The sequence below is a fragment of the Saimiri boliviensis genome, chromosome 15 (assembly GCF_048565385.1).
Source record: "Saimiri boliviensis isolate mSaiBol1 chromosome 15, mSaiBol1.pri, whole genome shotgun sequence".
NCBI lineage: Eukaryota > Metazoa > Chordata > Mammalia > Primates > Cebidae > Saimiri > Saimiri boliviensis.
In genome coordinates, this window is record NC_133463.1 from 37,778,687 (window position 1) to 37,802,757 (window position 24,071).

The 24,071-nt window shown below is 35.0% G+C and overlaps 1 long non-coding RNA gene across 2 annotated transcripts in view; it reads left to right on the forward strand.

Annotated features, from left to right (window-relative positions):
- LOC104653286 (uncharacterized) overlaps positions 1 to 24,071 on the forward strand; it is a 951,899-nt gene that overhangs the window by 856,801 nt on the left and 71,027 nt on the right. For both annotated transcript variants that reach the window (XR_746505.2, XR_012514083.1), the window contains exon 8: positions 4,627 to 4,681. This is a non-coding gene — a long non-coding RNA (uncharacterized LOC104653286). The remainder of the gene's footprint in view (positions 1 to 4,626; positions 4,682 to 24,071) is intronic.

Below are 24,071 nucleotides of genomic sequence, written 5' to 3' on the forward strand. Positions count from 1 at the left end.
TGTAACATGACAAAGTTAATCACTTCTCATTTTCTGCTTAATACATAATTCTATCAGTGCACTGCATATTTCTGTGTTTACATGAACATCTCCTAGGATAGATTTCCTTAGTTGAAAGCTGGAAGTCTCATTAATCTTTGTTGTACAGCACAAAGCACAATGTCCTGCCTGATATATGTGCTCAATAAATAATTTTTATTTGAATTAACTAATGGCTACACTACAGCTTGTATTTTATTCCCTTTAGTTTAGACTTATCTTTGTTTCTCCATATGGTTTTTCTGTTATATTTCAAAACCATTCGATGTTCAAATAAACAAAGAAAATGTGACTTCAATTTTTCTATAACTGATCTAATATTTATCATAAGCACCAGCATCTCCAGCTGGATAACTCAATAAAATTAAATTTGATCCACTTTAGTTAACTCAGTCCAATTCCGTAATTCAAGCAGTCTCCTCTGATGAACCAGTTCTATTTTCATTGTTCTACCAATGTTAAGTTTTTCACTATGCTTATTTTCAAGATAGCATATGTATATATGGTAGAGATGAGTATTTAAATACTTCATTATTTATATGACCTCACTAGTCTCTGCTGTAAAGGCAGTAATGTAGTCTTCTTCTTGGACTAGTGACTGAGATAAAATGGTCTTATTAGGTTTTTTGTTTGTTCCTTTTCTGTGGGGAAGACAACAAACTTTTAGCAGAAACTGTAATCTCTATTTTTAATCATTGGTCTATTAACTCCTCACTCATTTTGGCTTCATCATTGTGATCCCAGCCCTTTGTTAGTGCCATCAATGCATAATTTTCAATTAGTTCAAAATATAACTCTCATACATAAAACCCAATTATATGGTAAATGTGTTAAAAATGTCTTAACTCACAAATGAGAGAAACAGCAACATAGTAAAGCTTGTTGAAAGAAAAATTCAGTAAATGGAGGTTTATACATAAACAGTCAACAAAAGAAATGCGGAAATATGTTTTCAAAGATAAAAATTATTCACCATCTTTCTGGGCATGAAAACCTTTCTTTGCTGTCTTTTCTCCTGAAGAGAAGTCAACCAATGAACATATAACTTTACAAAGTCTGGGTCCTAATAAAGGGTAAATAATGTAATAAAAATGGTATACTTTCAGTGTATTAAATAATCTTTAGGTAGACATCTTAGGCAATGCTTAAGCATAATGTTGAAAAGTCATATCATCTTTTTTACTTATTTCCAAGTTTCAGATTATTTCTCTTAACAGTGATCAAGTCCTCTAGGGAATTTTGGTTTCATTCATTGGATAACACAAGAATGTCTGGATTCTTACCATGCCATGTGTAGGGCATAGGAAATCAGAAGGCATATAAGAGGTATTTCCCCAAACTCAGATAACAACCTCCCAACATAGCTGCTATTGCACTATTGCCTCTTAACATGTTAAAAGTGTTTGTTCATAGTGTTTTTTTCTAAAATATTGTGGGCTTCCTCTTTTAGCTCTTATGGAACATAACATTAAATCTATATCTATCTGCATGTTTCTACCATTTCTCTTCTATTTTGTGGTATCAACTTGTTTAGTGTCAGGGTGGGGCCTGCAGAGGGGCTAAAGAAGAAAACTCATTGAAGTTATCTATTTCCCTCAGTTCTAAAGCCAAGGTGATAAAGCTTTCAGGTTTCTCTTTTTTTCTGGTCAGAACATTATATAAAATTTATAATCAAGTACATCAGGCCTTGCTATCAGAATGTCAGTGAAGGACATATGGTAATAATCATGCCTTAATTATTATTTTCTCCAGTCTCATAAAATAGTCCAGAAATGAGCTTTGAGTCCCAAATATCATCAGTTACTCCTTTGTTAAGTTATTCAAATTTTATAAGCCTTAAAACCATTAACATAATTTTGATGTTTTATGATAAATTTCTAATTTCTAATTTAGTGAAAGGAAAGAGTATATTATACTCTAGTCTCTCTCTAGACTTATCTCTTAGCACTTTCCTCATCATATACTATTCTCTAATCAAAATGTGACCTGTACCTGGGCTTGGTGGCTCATGCCTGTAATCTCAGCAGTTTGGGAGGCTGAGGTGGGTGGATGAATATTGACTAATGGTTTATAGTAAATGAAATTTGGGAAAAGATATAAAGGTGTCCATTTTTCTGAATAATCTACAAATACAACAGAATGTTAAAAACAAAACCATGTACTTGGGAAATATTCAAATTAGTATACATTGCAGTCAAATGCAAGCATCAGTTAGGATATTACAGCTTGTGTTATCATTAGCATGTACATAAAGAAGGTAAAATTTACAATCTAGAGTCATATTATTGCCAATATAGGCATCTTAAAGCAATGGAAAAACTGAGAAGAGTGGAAAACTTCCCTGAAAATAAAGAGGAATGCTCTGAAAGGGGACCAGCTGAAGGTGGCACAAATGCTGTAGGATGCCCAAGGTCACACCTAGAACACAGGCTGGATCAAAACAGACCTCCTGTTTCTGGGTCTAGTGTTATTTCCCTGACCCAATGGACCCTGGGCATTTTATTTTATTCATAATTTTTTTTCATATTTACATGTAACTTTTTTAGTCAAAATTTCATAGTAATTTGCCGTGTAAAGCTTCAGGAAAATTTGTGCTTTTGTAGATTATCCTTTTCTTTACTGGAGTGAGAATGATGCTCTTTCCATATTTATATACCACAAGTGGAAGCCATAAGCCCCACAGAAGTTAATTTTTACTATTTTTTAAATACTGATAAAATTCTTCCTAGAATCATTTTCACCTTTTAACATGTATTCCTTATCATCTTCAGTCCTATCAATGTTTTAAACGTCAACGAGAAACATTACAGATTCGTGGATATTTTCTTGATAAGTTACCCATGTCTAAAAGAAGCTTGACTTTAAGATGTAAGAATGAAAGCACAAAGTTCTGTATCTTTGGAATATATGATAAAATTTATTTTGGCCCTTAAGTATGTGCACAATTAATTCCCTGTGTCCTTAACTTAGTCTCCAAAAAAGGCAGCTAGTTCACTTCAGTTTCACCCTCCAACATAAAGCAAAGTTTTTGTTTTTGTTTTTATTTTATAGTGTTTTAGTTTTTCTTTTAAAACAACAGCTGCTTTGTGGTCACCTTGGGCCTTAAAGAGAGTTAATATGATTGTATGTGTGATATATTTCACTAATATTTTATCACTCACCTCCACAAGTTGTACTTAAAGCTAAGAACAATTTTAAATCTTCTTTATGTTAATAAAAACAAAACACATTTCACAAATCAGTTATTAATTTTCCTTGGTATGTAATCATATTAACCATGCTAGTGCAATAAACCTTGTTTTATTACATTATTGCTAGTATGAAAGTAAATTCATTTTAGAGAATTAATCTTTTCTGCATAGTCCAAATTTTCAACTACATATTTTAGTGATAGGTTTAAATCATACAGATAAACATGCTTTAAAACTCAATTTAGTCATTTATTGAATTAGAAGATTTAAAACAAAATTCCAAGACTGAGAAGAGTTTGCCATAATTTTAGTCTGCCTCTTTCTGTAAAAAAAACCAGCAAATATTAAAGGGCCTATTTGTAAATATTTGGGGTTATAATATCATGCTATAACATTTATCAATTAACTAGGTAACACATTTCTGGAATCTGTTTTAAGAGGACTGAGTATTCATACAGGTTTCTTGTATGTATAGACATAATAATTTAAAAAATTAAAAAAGCTCGTATTCTTAACTGAGCTATTAGTAAATTCAGTGTAGCTTTATTATATTGGATTCATTAAATAATTTATTTTCTAGATTTATTTTTATTTAATTGTATGTTTACATTTGGCATTTATTTATACTATATTATGTTTATCCCTAAGTTTATACTATATAAATATAGATTTATATAATAGATTATTCATAAATATTAAATATTAAATTTATTTTCCATGTCAGTCAGATACTCTTCCAGTAAAAAGCTCTAACTGACAACAAAATGAGTTAGAAGTGTAAATGGACTAAATGCATGGACACATCAAAAATGGGAATTTTGTTTTAAAAATATTGCTATCTCTTTTTCAAATATCAAAATAACATATCTAGTTTAATAAAAGTTTGTATCTTTTTGTTTATCAATTTATAATCAGCTAGCATTTATTGCCTAATACTAGGTCGAAGCATTATTGTAAAGCCATCTACTTTGCCAATGTTATTTCTTAATTAATTGCTTAAGATATGTATTCAGTTATCCAACCAATAGAGATAGGAAAATTAGTCACTTATCGTTCATTTTCTTGAAATTGTAATCAATAAGCGAAAGCTCATTTTCTTAAATAACAATCAAGAAGAGACAGATATATTAGGAACTAGTTGTAAGATAGAATGATGAACGTTAATCATGCATGTATGTGTCTCTTCTTAAATCTGATATGGTTTGGCTATGTCCCCACTCAAATCTCTTCTTCAACAGTAGTTCCCATAATCCCCGTGTGTTGTGGGAGGGACCTGTTGGGAGGTAACTGAATCATGGGGTGGTTATCCCCATGTTGCTGTTCTCGTGATAATGAATGTGTTCTCACAAGATCTGATGATTTTATAATGGGCTTTTTTCCTTCCTTCACTCTGCAGTTCTCCGTGCTGCTGCTGTGTGAAGAAGGACATGTTTGCTTCCCCTCTGCCAACCGTAAGTCAATTAAACATCTTTCCTGGATGGGTATGGTGGCTCATGCCTGTAATCATAGCACTTTGGGAGTCCTAAGTGGGCAGATTGACAGAGCTCAGGAGTTCGAGACCAGCCTGGGCAACATGAAGAAACCCCATCTCTATTAAAAATACAAAAAAATTAGACAGTGTGATGGCATGTGCCTGTAGTCCTAGCTACTCAGGAGGCTAAAGAATGAGAATTGCTTGAACCTGGGAGGCAGAGGTTGCAGTGAGCCAAGATTGCATACTGCACTACAGCCTGAGTGACTGAGCAAGACTGTCTCCAAAAAAAGAAAAAAAAAAAAAATCCTTGTTCATTTATCAATTACCCAGTCTTGGTTATGTCTTTATTAACAGCATGAGATAATAATACCTTGTCCTTCCACTTACTGTAGTTGGGGATATAAAACTAACATAAAGAAATTATCTGAGACCTTTCAAGAGTGTAACTAGGCTTTATTGAAAGAAAGATACACTGAGAGTTGACTTTTTTATCCCCTTTGGTTGAAAGATATATGTTTTAGAATCTGATAGACTTCAGTTTGAATCCTGGCTCTGATATTTATTTGCTATATTATCTTAATCCCCAGGAATCTTACCAGGTTCTCAAAGTGAAAATCCAGGAAATATCTCCTTACATACTACCATGGGAGGGCAAGAGTAATCCTTTTTTTTTTTTTTTAATTACATTTTAGGTTTGGGGGTACATATGATGAACATGCAAGATTGTTGCATAGGTACACACATGGCAGTGTGGTTTGCTGCCTTCTGTCCCCTCACCTGTATCTGTCATTTCTCCCCATGCTATCTCTTCCCACCTCCCCACACCCCGCCCCTCCCCCATTTCCCCCCAATGGACCCCAGTATGTAGTGCTCCCCTCCCTGTGTCCATGTGTTCTCATTGTTCAACACCCGCCTATGAGTGAGAATATACGGTGTTTGATTTTCTGCTCTTGTGTCAGTTTGCTGAGAATGATGGTTTCCAGGTTCATCCATGTCCCTACAAAGGACGTGAACTCATCGTTTTTGATGGCTGCGTAATATTCCACGGTGTATATGTACCACATTTTCCCTATCCAGTCTATCATCGTTGGGCATTTGGGTTGGTTCCAGGTCTTTGCTATTGTAAACAGTGCTGCAATGAACATTTGTGTGCACGTGTCCTTGTAGTAGAATGATTTATAATCCTTTGGCTATATACCCAGTAATGGGATTGCTGGGTCAAATGGGATTTCTATTTTTAGGTCCTTGAGGAATCGCCACACTGTCTTCCACAATGGTTGAATTAATATACATTCCCACCAACAGTGTAAAAGTGTTCCTATTTCTCCACATCCTCTCCAGCATTTGTTGTTTCCTGATTTTTTAATAATTGCCTTTCTAACTGTTGTGAGATGGTATCTCAATGTGGTTTTGATTTGCATTTCTCTGATGACCAGTGATGATGAGCATTTTTTCATAAGTTTGTTGGCCTCCTGTATGTCTTCTTTTGTAACGCATCTGTTCATATCCTTTGCCCATTTTTGAATGGGCTTGTTTGTTTTTTTCTTGTAGATCTGCTTTAGTTCTTTGTAAATTCTGGATATCAGCCCCTTGCCAGATGGGTAGGCTGGAAAAATTTTTTCCCATTCTGTTGGTTGCCAATTCACTCTACTGACTGTTTCTTTTGCCGTGCAGAAGCTGTGGAGTTTGATTAGGTCCCATTTGTCTATTTTGGCTTTTGTTGCCATTGCTTTTGGCGTTTTGGTCATGAAGTCCTTGCCTACACCTATGTCCTGAATGGTTTTGCCTAGATTTTCTTCTAGGGTTTTTGTGGTGTTAGGTGTAATGTTTAAGTCTTTAATCCATCTGGAGTTAATTTTGGTGTAAGGTGTCAGGAAGGGGTCCTGTTTTTGCTTTCTGCACATGGCTAGCCAGTTTTCCCAACACCATTTATTAAACAGGGAGTCCTTTCCCCATTGCTTGTTTTTGTCAGGTTTGTCGAAGATCAGATGGTTGTGGGTATGTTGTATTTCCTCTGAGGCCTCTGTTCTGTTCCATTGGTCTGTATCTCTGTTTTGGTACCAGTACCATGCTGTTTTGATTACTGTAGCCTTGTAGTATAGTTTGAAGTCCGGTAGTGTGATGCCTCCTGCTTTGTTCTTTTTGCTTAGAATTGACTTGGCTATGCGGGCTCTCTTTTGGTTCCATATGAAGTTTAAGGTGTTTTTTTCCAGTTCTGTGAAGAAGGTCATTGGTAGCTTGATGGGAATAGCGTTGAATCTGTAAATTACTTTGGGCAGTATGGCCATTTTCACTATGTTGATTCTTCCTAACCATGAACATGGAATGTTTCTCCATCTGTTTGTATCCTCTCTTATTTCCTTGAGCAATGGCTTGTAGTTCTCCTTATCAAAGTGCAAAAATCACAAGCATTCCTATACACCAATAATAGACTTCAAGAGAGCCAAATCAAGAAGAACTGCCATTCACAATTGCTACAAAGAGAATAAAGTACCTAGGAATACAACTAACAAGGAACATAAAGGACCTCTTCAAGGAGAACTACTACTGCCTTTTTTTTTTTTCTTTCATGTCTGACCCACCCAGCTAGCAGCAGGCCTAGCCACTGCCTGCCCGCAGGGGCTTCGCTGAGCTGCTGTGCGCTCCGCCCAGCTGCCCTGAGCTCTTCCCTGCAGTCCTGTTTATATGGACGTAGTTAGAACTCTCTCGGCAACGGTGGCCCCGCCTCTGTTATGGCGGACTCTCTCTGTTGTGGCAGGTTGCCTCGGCAAGCCTGCCTCTGTAGTGGTGGAGAGTCTCAGTAATGGCAGAAGCCCCTCCCCCACCGAGCCGGACTGTCCCGGTTCAGCTGTGCTTGGTTTGAAAGGCTCAACCCAGAGGGTTTCCAATTACTGTTTTTGTTTTTGTTGTTGTTGGGGGTGGAGGGGTGGGACCAACCGAGCCTGATCACCTGGCTCCCTGACTCAGAGTCTTTTCTTTTTTTTCTTTTTGAGACGGAGTTTCGCTCTTGTTACCCAGGCTGGAGTGCAATGGCGCGATCTCGGCTCACCGCAACCTCCGCCTCCTGGGTTCAGGCAATTCTCCTGCCTCAGCCTCCTGAGTAGCTGGGATTACAGACACGCGCCACCACGCCCAGCTAATTTTTTTATACTTTTGGTAGAGACAGGGTTTCACCATGTTGACCAGGATGGTCTCGATCTCTTGACCTCGTGATCCACCCGCCTTGGCCTCCCAAGAGTCTTTTCTTTTAAGTTGAAGGACTCCGGGTTCCCTTCCGGTCGCTTGTTGAAAAGGCGCCGGGACCTCCCGTGCTGCGACTCACGGAGTCGGCTGGAACTGCGGCGCCGGCTCCTGGTGGATTTTTTGCCTAGGAATCTCCTGGCCTGACTCGCTATTTCCAGGTGAATGGGCAACTCTGCCGTCTCAGGGCTCTGATCGCCAGCTAATAGGGCTCCCAGACCAGTGGCTTTTGTAAGGAGAACCACAGCAACAGGGCGTGGTCACAGCAGCCGCGTGGGCGGAATCAGCCCCGTGGGGGCCAAACAGCCGCACTGGATGGGATTGCGACGCTGGCAACCCCTCTGCTTGGGTATCTCCTGGTCTGTGGGCAATAAGAGTTCATCTGGAAATGCGGCATCCACTCACCCTCTGCACTTTCACTGGGAGCTGAAGTCCTGAGCTGTTCTTAGGCGGCCATCTTCCCAGCATCTCCAAGAGTAATCCTTTTAAAATACAGAGAACATTCCTGATAGCAAAAGCCTAATCTTCAATGAAAAAGACTTTACCAGAGTCTTGCTTTAGAGCTTCTTGCCCCAGGGCTGTGATAGAAGGCCATCCCTCTTGTTGTAGCTCTTCTAGCTTTTCTGTTTTGCTTAATGGGTGGTGGGGACACTGTACAAGAGGAAACTCTCATGAAACTCATTGGCTAGTGAAATAGGTCTACTGAAGGACAGATTGAATTGGCTACAGAGTGCTCCTTCCCTTTCACTTTCATTGTCACAACTACCAGGTTCAAGTGCAGTAAGAGTAAATTACAGCTGAAAGACAAAGACTAAGTAGGTGTACATAACAAAGCCGAAAGTCAAGAGAGGAAACAAAAACAACAGCAGAAAAATTCCAGGACTCAAACCTAATAATTATTAAATACAATTTAACTTATAGCCAAATTATTATACGTCCACACACTAAAGGACTATTTTCCTGAGTTCCTAACTCTAATATATTATGTTTGAGTTTCATCAATAACAACAACAAAAATCACAAGGCATACTAAAAGGCAAGAAAAAACACAGCCTAAGGAGACAAAGCAAGCATCATAACATGACTGAGGTATGATACACATGTTGGAATTATTAGATAGGGAATATAATTAATATAGTAAACACTCTAATGAATAAAGTAGGCATCATGCAAAAACAGATAACTAATTAGTATTTAACATAGTATTAGCCTACATATGAATATGCATTTTAGCTTATTCTTGTGATAAATTCTTACTGATTTTAGCAGAACACTACACAAATAAAATGTCCCATTGTATGAGATTTAAAAAGTATGCAAAGGAAAGAAAGAATATGAGTAAAAGTACTGAACATATTCTTAAAAAGAGTGAGGAATTAGCAACCTGATTAAGATCTGTGATGTAGTATGCAGCTGCTGGATATTTTAGCTGCCTTAAAACATTTTGAAAGATTTTGTGAACTGTCATATCATTAAGACATGGGGCCTTAGCAATTGAAATATGTCTTGAAGACTGCAGGCAGTTTGCCTCAATGGACAAAATTTGCAATAATATATTTATTTTCTTAAATTCTTATTTTACTTAATACAAATAGCATTTCATAAAACCTTGTTTCCTTCTAACAGCTACAAAATATTATTTAAAATTTAAAGTTAATTCTCTATTTGTTCAATAATAGTAACCAAAATAGTGAAACAGGTACATTTTCTAAATGACATTTTTATGTCTGCATCCAGCAATTGAAGCACTCTTAAACATTGCTTCCAGCAGCATTCTTTCAAAATAATTCTGTATACCACTGAGCCAATGGCTTCCCTTATGAAAGATAAATGGGTAGTAACTGTAATTTATTTGTGAATTTTCATATTAGAAAGGACAGAGGCTGAAATCATTCCAAAAGGTAAATTCTATGCAAGGTTGATTTAAGTGCATGGTTTTTGTGCCCTTTAAGCTAGTCATCTGTATCCTGAAGAGAAAATAGTCTACACTCTTTTTTCAATTGTTGAGTCATATCCCAATTATGCAAGAAGTGATTATCTAACTGCTGAACTATTTAAATGTTCTAAAATCTCTCCCCACACCCCTAATAGTTTGATTTTTAGTCAATACTTTCTTTACACAGTTTATATGATACAGTAGGTGGGTTTATTTCTATGTGTAAAACATATTAGAGTAGGGCAGGAAACTTCTGGTTTCAAAATGGATGTCTAGAAGGAAGCTGGCTTTACTTCCACCATAAGGGAAAGCAAGTATACATCTTCATGGTTTTGACCAGCAATATCCCAGAACTCAAATGTGAGGATGAGACAGTTTCCAGGACAACAGAGAAGTGAAAAATATCTGATAAAAGAAAATCAATCTTCCATTTCTGTGATGTGTCTTCTTCTCATCTTCTGGTACCAACAGTGTAGAAAATTCCCCCATGTCATGATTTCTACACTAGAAATAGTGAGATCAAGGTGAACAACCATCTTCCCTACAATTTTGAGTTCCCTGTCAGGAGATATGTTCCTGCCTCAACCCATGGGAAGCATTGTGAGTGCCTGAAGGAAGAAATCATCCTAAGGACAGTCAGAGACAAAGGAGGGAGTTAGAACTACTAACTCCAGCCCTGGAAGCTGTTCTTTAACTTGGCTAAAGGAGATGCCAAGTCACAGTGGTTGTTCAGCAGCACTACACTGCACGAAATACATTCCACAGATGCCTGGGCACAAATCTCAGGACAACCTTTCCGTACTGCTTGGATATTCTGTTTGGAGCCTCTCCTATTCTACACAGGCAGCCCTCTATTGTGCACTAGAGCTAAGGCACACCTGGGATTAAGGCATTATCCAGTGCCAAAAAGGAGGCAGAAACCTAGTGAGAAAAAAAAATCAACAGGTAAATTACAAAAAAAAAAAAAAAAAAAAAAAACAAAAAAAAAAACACCAACAAATTTAATCAAATATATCCAATAAAAAACAAAACAAGCTATACAGACTGGAATAAATAAATAATAATTCAATGCAGAGACATAGATGTACATCCACAAGAAACAATATCAAACAAGAAATAATGAGTGCCCCAAGCAGACAAAGTAAGGAACCAGTAATTGACCCTAATGAGATGGTGGAATGTGATCTCTCTAAGAATTCAAAATAGTGTGTCTTAGAAACTCAGTGATCTCCTAGATAATAGAGAAAAGCAATTCATACCAGAGAAAGGCAACAAAGAGATGCAAATAACAAAAACAAACAGAAAACTTGGAATTGAAAAACACATTTGCTGAACTGAAACATTTTTTAGAGACACTTAACAGCAGACCATATCAAGGTGAGGAAAGAATCCATGAGCCCAAATACACACTGTTTGAAAATATACAACCAGAGAAGAAAAAAAAATGAGAAGAAACAAGCACCACCTACAAGATATATAAAATTATGTCAAAAGCTCAAATCTAAACCTTATTGGTGTTCAAGAAGTAGCTGAACAAAAGCAACGTATAGACAAACAAATAACAGAAATCATTCTAAAACTTAAGGAAACTGTAAATAACCAGGTACAAGCAGGTCAAAGAACATCGAATAAATAGAGCCCATATAAGACTACCCCAAGGCATCTCATAGTCAGACTGTCAAAGATTAAGCACAAAGAAAGTATCCTAAAAGTAGCAAATATCATACAAAGGAGAAAAGAAGCAAATATCATATAAAGGAGCTCTCTCTCATTTATCCAGAAACAGACTTCTCATTGAAAACCATACAGGCCAAGAGGAAGTGGAATAACATTTTCAAAACATTAACAAACCAAGAACCAAGATCATATGATCATTTTAATAGGTGGTAAAAATGCAGTTGATAAAATTCAACATCACTTTATGATAAAATCCCTGATAAAACTGTGTATAGAAGGAACATATCTCAAATTAAGAAAGACTATATACGAAAAAACCATAGCTAAGATTGTAATGAATGAGGGAAAATGGAAAGCATTTTTTCAGAGATCTGGAATAAGATAAAGATATGCACTGACCACTTCTATTCAACATAATACTGTAAGTCCTGGCTAGAGTTATCAGGCAAGAGAAAGAAAGAAAGGGCATCCAAATTGGAAAGGAAGGAATCAAATTATCTCTGTGTCATAGATTACATGATCTTATATTTGGAGAACTCTAAAGACTCAACCAAAATCTGTTAGAACTGGTGAGCAAACTTAGTACATTTACAGGATGCAAAATCAACATATAAAAATCAGTAGTGTTTCAATGTATCCGTACTGAAATAGCTGGAAAAGAAATAAAAAAGGCAATACCACTTACAATAGCCACAAAAAATATAAAATATCTAGGAATAAACCAAGGAGGTGAAATATTTCTTCAAGAAAAACTACAAAAGACTGATGAAAGAAATGGAAGAGGATGCGTGCCAATGAAAAGACATCCCATGCTCATAGATCAGAAGAATAATTGTTAAAATGTACATTCCCTAATGCTGTGCACTCGTGTCAGTGGATTTTCTATTGGGTTGTGTCATTCAACCTCCAGGCCATTAGGAGGCACTTAGGGATAAAAGCCAGCTGCAACCAATGCAGATGGACATACACTTGATCTTTATTTTCTGTGGGAAGTCCTCTGCTGCCTCAGGCAATGGGCTGCCCTGTGGAATGCACCATGGTCTGAGCTCCCAGCTCAGCCTCTAGAGGGTCTGGACCAAGCTAGGCAGGGTCCAGACTTCACCACTAAGTGATATATCCATGTAACACAACCGCAATTGTACCCCTAAGTCCAAAGAAATAAAAAAATAAATAAAAATAATATTTCCTTTAGGAAACAAGAGTGAAAAAAGTTTGAGGAACATAACTCTATAATAATATTTATTTATATAACATATTGTTATTGTGTTTATTTTTCCAGCCTCTGTCCAACTGTAAATTATGACTTTTTTAAGGGTTAACACTCTGTTTTACTCATTTTAAAATCTTAATTTTCTATTATACTATATTCCTATATTATGTATAAAATAAATGTTGAATAAATATATATTTTTATATGTAAACTATACATGGTTAAATATATATGAACTATATATGTGTGTGTATGTGTGAATATATATAGAGACAGAGTTATGTGTGTGTTTATATGTGTGTGTGTGTATATATGTATATATACATATATACACACACACACATACACACACACACATATATATATATATATATACATATATACAAACAGTTAAAAAGACCATACTGTCCAAAGCAATCTACAGATTTAATGCAATCACTGTCAAATACCAAGTCATTTTCAAGGAAATAGAAAAAACAACCCTAAAATAGAGCCAAAAAGGAACTAGAATAGCCAAAGCAATCCTGGGCAAAAAGAAAAACATCTGGAGTCATCACACTACCTAACTTCCAAATATATTACAAGTCTATAGTAGCAAAACAACATGGTATGAAAATAGGCAGACACACCAACAGAACAGATTAGACAACCCAGAAATAAATCCATGTATTTACAGCTAACCGATCTTCAACAAAGCTGACAAAAACATTCATTAGTGAAATAACCCCTGCTTCAATAAGGGATGCTGAGAAAACTGGGTGATCTTATGCAGAAAAGTAAAACTAGACCCATATATCTTATTATATATAAAAATCAAATCAAAATTGATTACATGCTTGAATCTAAGGCCTGAACCTATAAAACTACTCGAAGAAAACAAGGGGAAAATGCTCCAGGACACTGGTCTGGACAGATTTTTGTGTAAGACCCGAAAACCTCCAGGTAACCTGAGCAAAAATAGACAAATGGAATTACATCAAGCTAAAAAGCTTCTGCAACACAGTGGAAACAACTAAGTGAAAAACAACCCAAAGAATGGGAGAAAACATTTGCAAACTATCAATCTGACAAGGGGTTAATAATAAGAATTTATATGGAGCTCAAAAAACTCAGTAGCAATAATAATCATCATCATAATAATCCAATTACAAAGTGGGTAGAAGATCTGTATAGAAATTTCTTAAAAGAAGTCACAAAAATGGCCAACAGGTATATAAAAAAATGCTCAACATCACTAATCATCAGATAAATGCAAATCAAAACCATAATAAGATATTATCTCACCCCATTTAAAATGGCTTACATCAAAGACACAAGGAATAGTGAATGCCGAGGAGGATATGGGGAAAAGCGAACCCTCCTGCACTGTTAGTAGTAATGTAAATTATTGCAACCACTATGAAAAACAATATGGAGGTTCTTTGAGAAACTAAAAACAGAACTGCCATATGATTCAGCAATTCCACTACAGAGTATATATCCAAAAGAAAGGGAACCAATATATTGAAGAGATACCTGCACTTCCATGTTGATTGTAGCACTATTCACAATAGCTAAAATATGGCATCAAACTAAGTGCCCACCATTGCATGAATGGATAAAGAATTTATAGGATATATACACATTGGGATGTTATATAGCCATAAAAAATGACATCCTGTCATTTGCAGCAACATGGATGGAACAGGAGGATTATGTTAAGTGAAATAAGCCAGGCAAGAAAGACAAATATAGCATTTGTCACTCATAAGTAGGAGCTAAAAATGTAGATATTATGGAGATAGTAGATTGGTGGTTACCAGAGGCCAGGAAGAGGAAGGAGGCATAGAGTTTGATTGAGTACAGTCAGATAGAAGAAATAATACCTAGTGTTTGACAGATCAGTAGGATGACTATATAGTTAAAAATAATCTATTCAAAATCTATTTCAAAATATCTGGAAGGGAATAATACAGGTGTTTCTAGCATAAGAAAAAATAAATATTTTAGGTGATGGAAATCTGTTACCCTGATTTGATCTTTACACAATGTAATATACCTAAATATCAGATGTACCCTGAAAATGTGTACATCTATTATGTATTGATACAAAAATAGAATAGGGCAGTGAAAATGTTCTCAAACAAAACACAAAAACACAAATTATAGAGAAATTATTGAAGAGTTTAAGTGTACCAAATACCAGAAGTTTGGGTATAATAAAAACAACCACAGAGTAGGAGAACATATTTGCAACACATACACACGGCAGATTATGTTTATGTTTTGGAATCTCAGTTCAAAGCCTTGCTCCTCCATCTCTTGCATTCTTGAAGGAGGCTTTGTCTGGCCATGGACTGACATTAAATTGGCAGTTCACAGTGACTCTTGTGCACTCATATTAAAAATATCAGAGATCCTAGGTCTGGCTGAAAAGGTATGTTGCTCCCTCCAACCTCTCTGTTTTATACAGCTTTCATACCCCATGGTCCTAGGTAATGAGTATAGCTTTGAGGCACACCCAAACTCTCAAGTTACAGCCTCGTTCCAGTCCACCAATGCTTTAAACTGTGTGTGTGTGTGTGTGTGTGTGTGTGTGTGTGTGTGTGACAGAGAGAGAGAAAGAGTGTGAGAGAGCGTGCATGTATGTACAGCAGGTCACTTTTATCTCTCATTACCTATAAAGTTGAGTTCCAGCATCAGATTGCATAGTGTTCAACATTTAATGGAGATACTTCCTGAGTTGTTGAGTATGATTATGTCAGTTACTTTCCCTTTTAAATATTTTTATCTATCATTGCTATGTGCTTGCTTTAGAATGTTCTCAAAGCATGTGTTCACCATGTGCATCTTGGCTAAAATTTGAGTCCTCAGCACTTTTACACTAACCATTTCATGTTTCATTAAAAATTAGTATGTTAGTATTATTTAGAACACCAAGAATTTCAGTATACATACTAATATTCAATTATAATATTCACTTAAACTAATGCTGAAATAGAAATGTTCGATAGTCTTACCCTTCTTCATTGTCTTCATTATTGGAATAAGCAATCATAGTTCCCAGCATGAGTTGGCATTTAAAGAGAAAAATTCTACTGAATATTATGATTCTACTGCTATTTAATGTAAATTAGTCTTTGCAATTTTAGTGACAGTTGTATCAATGGAATGCCTGCAGGTCTGAATCCTGTTTGATATTTCTAGCAGGCAGCTCTATAGGAAACTTAACATAAAATAATTGAATAGTTTCAAAGCTTTAAACAACAAAAAGCTTTGAGTTTATTGATTCAGCCCTTTCTTCCATCCTATTATACCAATGATTTTTCGTATTTCTGTGTTTGACTTTATAACATTTACAGTACAAATACTTTAAAATATGTTCATATGTTTTACTATTTAGAATCAATGGCATCTTTTTTTAGTCCTACTATTAATTTCTGCTAATGTATTAGAGAATTTAGTTTTATCAAAAAATATGTGATATTAAGCTCTCCATGTTTAGAGATATAGGCAATATACCAGTGAAAACTCAAGATTCAAACCCTGCCCTCTACCAATTAGCTGTGTGGCTGGGCCAATAACATTACCCTTCTGAGCACCATATCAGAGATTTATTTGTAAGGAGTATTTTTAAAGCACTAGAAAAATACCTTGCACAGAGCAAGTGCTTGATAGTTAACAGCTATTATTTTTATAAAGACTGTCTTATTTATCTTTGAATCCCCAAATGACCTATCACACTTCCTTGCATATTGTAGTCGCTGATTAGAAATCTAATCGGCAACTACAATATGCAAGGAAGTGTGATTATATATCTCTTTTTAACTAATTGTTCAACCTTAGAATTTTTTATTTTCTGGAACTTAAAAATATTTCAAATGAAAATAATGTAAGTGGTGTTCATCATTCAAATGTTATAAAAATACAAATTCTGTTGGCATGCCTTACGTTTAAGATGATGATACTGACGATGTCTACAAGTATACCAGTAGTAAAGGGTAAATTATATGAGTTTGAGCAGTAAACATCTCTCTTTCTCTCTTTTTTTAAATTGTACGTTAGGTTCTGGGGTACATGTGCAGATCATGCGGGATTGTTGCATAAGTTCACACGTGGCAATGTGGTTTGCCGCCTCCATCTCCCCATCACCTGTATCTGGCATTTCTGCCCCTGTTATCCCTTCCCGACCTTCCCACTCCCCACTGTCCTTCTCTTGCAACCCCAACAGACTTCATGTGCAATGCTCCCCTCCCTGTGTCCATGTGTTCTCATTGTTCACGGTGTGTGATTTTCTGTTCTTGGGTTAGTTTGCTGAGAATTGTAGTGAGCAGTAAACATCTATCTTATGCATAGTAAGCATGTGAAACTTTTGGTGTTGGTTTTGAAATAACATGAGGGGTTTTTGTTTATTTGCCTGCTTGCATGTTTGTTTCTAAGACTCAGTGTTAGCCTAGATGAAATTTTTTTCTTCCAAATAGTGAAAGAGGGTGAATGTATCACTTTATTCCTTAGGGAAATCATTCAACAGGAAATGGAGGGACACGAAGGTTAAGTAATTTGACAGCCCAGGGAATTGCCTTCTGAACATTGTCATCTATATTTCCTGGCATGCATGTAAAGATGTACAGTGCCTCTTTAAGATACAATGACTTCACTTTAATGGATGAAAGTACACAGGCACATCGGCATCAATGTCTATACTTTGCTCGTGCTTTGTTTATTTCACCTGAATTTTTAACATTTTAAAGGGAGATTGATTGAAACATTTTATTTTCCTATGTCCTTTATCATACTTTCTATAGATACTCAGTATCAATTCATTACTTCTTAAAATCAGCTTGATTCCCTAGGAATTATGTTACTCTTATTTCTAAGAGACTGGATTTCCAGAGAGTATACAGTCAGGGTCGTTTTTTTAAAAAATAATCTTCCAAACCTCCACTGTCTGTAAGTATTTTTAAGTATTCTATAAATATTCCGTATGTATTCTTTCCTAAAATCAGTCCCTCCTAAAAATATACTCTGCTGTCTGTTCTTTATTTAGCACAACTCTGTTCATCATTACCTTTACCTCACTTCACAAAAAAAAAAGAAAAAGAAAAGAATGCACACTTCCCTCTCTCCTTAAACCAAAGGATGATGCACTGCTCTATGGAATGTATAAAGCTCTGTGGCATCAACCAAAGACACAGATGGAGAATATATAGCTCTTGAAAGAGTGTAAGAGGAACCAAATATGAGGAAGGCTTTGTTATGAGACAGTAACAGGGCCAACACTTATTCATCTAAGGCATGCTATATACTAATGCTCGTCTTTCCATTCCATCTGCCTGTCTGTCTGCCTATCTACGTACCTATCCACTCTTCAAGGCATCTATGTTAGAATTAGATTTCAGAAGTGAGATATCAATTATAATGATTCACAAAATGCATGTTGATTTGAATTTAAAAAAAAAAAAAAAAAAAAAAAAAAAACAGTAAGCCTGACCAGGTGCAGTGGCTTACACCTGTAATCCCAGAACTTTGGGAGGTTGAGGTGGGCAGATTGTCTGAGCTCAGGAGTTTGAAACCACCCTGGGCAATATGGTGAAACCCTGTCTCTACTAAAGTACAAAAAAAAGTATCATCCAGGTGTAGTGGCACGTACCTGTAATCCCAGCTACTCAGGAGGTTGAGACAGGAGAATTGCTTGAACCTGGGAAAAAGAGATTGCAATGAGCCAAGATCTTGCCATTGCACTCCAGCACTCCACCCTGGGCAACAGAGCGAGGTTCCATCTAAAAAAAATAATAATAATAAATAAATAAAAAAAACAGTAAGGCTGATTTTCCTGATTATTTGAACAATGAGAAATGGTGTTGTCTATTGATTAGGGGGCAGCACTTTTCTTAAATTGACTGAGTTGAATCTGCAGTTCTAGGGAATATATATTTACTATATATAATATATAAATCATTTATATGTTAACATATTTATTTTAATTATTTCAAGGTGCCACAAAATATAAAAATACAGTATTTATTTATTCTTTCACTTATATGCAGTCATTTATGCTGTTCTTTTTGCCACTAAAAAAAGCACCATAAATATTCTGTATCTCTCTATATACGAACTGAATATAGGAATTCACAGAAAACTATGTTGTATTATAGTATTTGTTCTTTTCCAACTTTATAATAGATATTTCAAAAATATTTTCAAACATATTTATATCACATTATATTGTTAACCCTGGAAGAGTTTAGAAATTTCTGTTCATTCTCATTCTGTCTAATAATTGCTATTATTATGGTTTAACTTTTTCTTTTATCTACTTTAGGAAGAAAATATAGGCACTTCTCATTTTTTGCAGTATACTCTATACAACTGCTATGAACACCGAATAAGTGAATATTGAACTATTCCTCCAAGAGGAAATACAGAGTTAGGTTCCTATGAGCTTCTGGTCACAGTTTCATCAACCCAAACACCATTGTATTGCATCAGTTTGTTTGTCCATATCCTCGTAAAACAAGCCAGCTTCATCAGTGTCAACAACCTGCACTTCCACATGATCTGTTCCTGTATCATACTTAGCAGGTGTTTTCAGATATCTTCTACAGCCTCTTGATCTGTAGATACTGCCTCTCTTGTAAGTTTGACACTTTACAGAAACTTAAGAAATGGAAGCTAGCCAGCATACACAAGAAGGGTTCGACATTTCTTGACTATGGCTTTCAGCCTCACAATAATGCTGTCCACTATGCTTTTTCTCTTTTTATAGAGCATCATCCCATGAATCCATATATTTAGTCGCTTTTCCATCTTTCCAATAGTTACATCACAGACTATAGATGTTACTTAGCACTTTCCAGAGTGGTCTCACATACAGATAAGTGAATTTTCTCTTCCTTTCTCTGGATGTACGGTATTATTGATTCATTAACATTGAAATCACAGCCAACAGCACTGGAACTCGTGACTGCATGAAGCTTATCTAACACATGTATTTTCTCCATATGGCATATCACAGCCTTCGTGTGCTTGGGAAGACTAGGCAGTATTTCAGCACTTTGCATAAGAGACCATTTTAAACTAAAATCTCCCAAACAAGACACAGAAAATATGAAAAACTTGTCACTCAGTTGACCACAAAAAGGAAACTTGTTTACTGTCTGAGAGCAAAACCAGGGAGAAAAGCCATTGTCTTCAACCTCAGCTGAGAACGTGTGTGCTGAGTGACTCAATTTTTGAGCACTCTGAGTATGCCCAGAATTTATTGGAAAAGTGCTATCAATACTAACTTTGAAGTTATAAATAATTTTAACAAATAGGCAAATAAGGATGATTGACATCACAAGGAGACAGAAAATACAAAAAGATGTTAACCAAAAAATTCAGTGGGCATGTTTACCAAAATTTGTCAGTGCTCTGCTAAACAATAAACATTTTAAGTAATTTTACACAAAACAATTGTACTTAAAATACTAAACAAAAGTAACATATAATGAGGGAAATCAAAATTAATACTTGATATGTTTGCCCATGGAAGATTGTCATTTAAGTCAACTAAGAATATTGAAAACTTAATTGTAATTAAAGAATGGAGGTAGAATATTTTACATTCAAGCAATATAGAAAATAAATGGGAAAAAATAAAATACCACCAACCCATGCTATAAAAAAAAAAATGAAAAAGGAAAGGCAAAAGCCATGTTAAAGAGAAAGCATAAATTAAAAAGTAAAAAGCAAATATGGGATGTGGAAGAATAGAAATGCTATTACACTGTTGGTAGGAGTTACTTCTACCATTGTGGAATACAGTATGCCAGTTCCCAAGGATCTAGAATCAGAAATACCATTTGACCCAGCAAGCCCATTACTGGGCATATACCTAAAGAATTATAAATCTTTCTATTGTAAATACACATGTACAGGTATGTCAATTGCAGCACTGTTCATAATAGCAAAGACTTGGAACCAACCCAGATGCCCATGAATGATAGACTGGATAAAGAAAATGTGGCACATATACACCATGGAATACTATCATACAAAAGGATAGTTCATATCCTTTGTAGGGACATGGATGAAGCTGGAAACCATCATTCTCAGCAAACTAACACAAGAACAGAAAACCAAAGTGGGAGTTGAACAATGAGAACACAAGGAGACAGAGAGGGGAACATCACACACCAGGGACTGTCAGGGGGTGGGGGGATTGGGAAGGGATAGCATTAGGAGAAATAACTGATGTAGATGACAGGGTGATGGATGCAGCCAACCATCACGGCACATGTCTATGTAACAAACCATGTTCTGCACATGTACTACAGAATTTAAAGTACAGAATAAAAAAAGAAAAAAAAAAACTATGACAATAAAAGACAGAGGTTGGAAAAATCTATGTATTGTTTAAAAATATCATGGCACAGAAGCTGAAAAATAAGTTGAACAGTTTACTCAATAAATGCTAATTAACAGCAATATTTACAAGAAGCAAAATAGAATGCATGTCAAAATGCATTGATAGAAATAAATAATAAAAAGAACAATTCACCAAGAATCTTAGTCATGAACTTGTATTCACTTTAAAAATCTCAGAATTCATATAACAAAACAAACATAATTTCAAGGAAAATAGTATCACATCTTTATCAGAAACAGACATCATAAGCAGACCAAAGAGTTATAAGAATATAGAAGATATGAATTACATGAGTAAAAGTCATATAAAAATATTGTACAAAGACCTCTCTACACAGTATCCATTCTGCTCAAATACATGTGAAACTTTTATAATTGATCAAATTTCAGTGAATTTAGAATTGATAGCAAAAGGTTAATTGTTCAATATTTTATTTCTTATAAACTTATTTTAAAACTTTCTTATCAACTTATTTTAAAAGCTTATTTTAAAACAATCTTAAACTTACAGGAAAAAAGTGCAAGTATAATACATAGAACTTCTTTCCTATTTTTTCATGTGCTATATGAGAGTAAGTTGTCAATCTGATGTTTCATCACCCCTATTTTAGTGTGTATTTCCTATAAACAAGGACATTCTCCTACATTGCCATGAAAGAAACAATCATGAAATTTAAATTTATAAATTATAAATCTAAATTGCATTTTGCCAGTTGTCACAATAGTATTCTTTATAGTAAAGGCATCAGGTTTGGAATTGTGTACATTTAGTTGTCATGTCATTATAATATCCCTCAATAATATATAACAGTTATTTCAACACTTGGGCATTTGGGGGAACTTTAGGCTATTTTGTACTAGACTTTCCTGTGAGGCTACACTTTTCCCTTTTCATAATTAATAAATATTTTGTAGAGAAGTAATTTGAAGCTATGTAAATGTCCCCTTTCTATTCAAATTTTCATTTATTAGTATGTTTTTATATAGACTCATTTTCTTACTATCATTGTTTATTTGAATGGCTCACATTCCCCTAAGTTTGGTCAGTAGGATCCCATTGAAGCTCACTTCTATATCCTTTGGACATGTCCCCACTATTATTTGAACACTTCCTTGCTTTCTGGTACATAAAGATATTTCAGGCTCATCTCTTATTTTCCCTGAACTTGGTGAATTCAGTAATTTCTGCAAGAAACCTAGTTACTTTTGGAAGAGAATGGTATACATCATGCTCTTTAGGCTAAACTGCCTATTTAGGTATGAGGAATTTACTGCTATAAGGCACTCTCCATGGACAGAGTAGAAAATGTATGTGTATATATGTGTGTAAACATATTTGTGTGTGTGTATATATACACACATATATATTCAAATCTTTATATCTATAACCTATTTATTGTTTGTTGATCATAATTTATAAATTTGCATCAATATTTTCAATCCCATCACAACAGGATAACTTTTCTCCATTGCCTACTTGCTTGTTAATACCTTTTTCAACAAAACCTGATTCCTGTGTGCTTACTCTTTTCCTAGTTTTAAATATAACTTTCCAGTAGTTTTAAACATAACTACTGATATAGTTATATTTAACTAGTTTTAAATATGTAACTATATAACTACTGATATAGTTATAGTTTCCTAGATTTAAATATAACTTTACAGTAGTTTTAAATATAACTACTGATATAATCAACATCCAACTTCTGATTGCAGCAGCCTACTTTTCCCTTCACATGATTGCCCTTTTCACTTGGTTTGGATTCTGTCTCCTGATGCCATATCCTCTCTCTATATGGGCACTCTGCTCAGGCTCTGACACCCTGACTCAGGCCATCAGGAATATTCATGTTCTCACTTCTTTTGAGCACCGACTTCAGGTACCCCTATGCATAAGCACACTACTAAGTCTTCTTGGACCCTGACACTATACGGTAACCAGTCTCTGAGATGATCTCAGGTGATCTCTGCCTTCCAGTGTTCATAATCTAACAAGAATATCTACAATTTGTTGCTATTTATATTACTTATTACTACGTATTAGTACAGACAGAAGAGATACTACTTGCAAAAACAAAAAATATATAAATATAACAAAGACCCAAAAGAAGAGAAACAGGTAGCATAACCATGATTGGCAATTTTCAATATAAAAGGAAAATCATTTTTAATTTAATAAATAAAGTTAATTCCTTTTTTATCGAATCCCAACAGGCATATTCACTGGACTTGATTAAATGAAATGGAATGTAATCATGAAATATAAATGCCAGAGAAATGCCACTAGAATTCTGAAACTGAAAGAAAGGAAGAAATAGGAGGGTTAATAAGGTGGTGATGAGGATAGTTTTTCCATTCTAGATATTAAAATGTAATATATAGTTATAATAATTTGAACAGCCTTCTGGTACAATAAAGGAAGCTCTGAAATAAGAACTTTCAATTTATGATAAATAATATATTATACAAAATATATTCTACACAGTCTTTAGTAAAACTTTTAAAAATTTGCATATTTATTATTAAATATATTAAAATATCAGTGGATTAGAAATTTAGGTGTTACAAATATCATAAAACTTTAGGTAAAAATATAAGCGATAAAGTTGATTATCTCAGAGATACAAATTATTTTCTTAGACACGGAAAGCACATTGAAAAAATAGGGATGTGTTATTAATACATTACAATCAAAACTTCCTTATGGCAAAATACACCAAGAACAAAGTAAAAATATAGGTAAGAGAATGTTCAGTATATTTCAATAAATTTAAAAGTTAAAAAACTCTGCCAAAATAATAAGAAAAGACAACCTTTTAGAATAGTGGATGTGGGCTAAAAATTGCTTAGTACTAACAAAGAGAAAAAATGGGTCACAAAAGCACTAAAATATGCTGGATTGTTTGAAAATCAAGA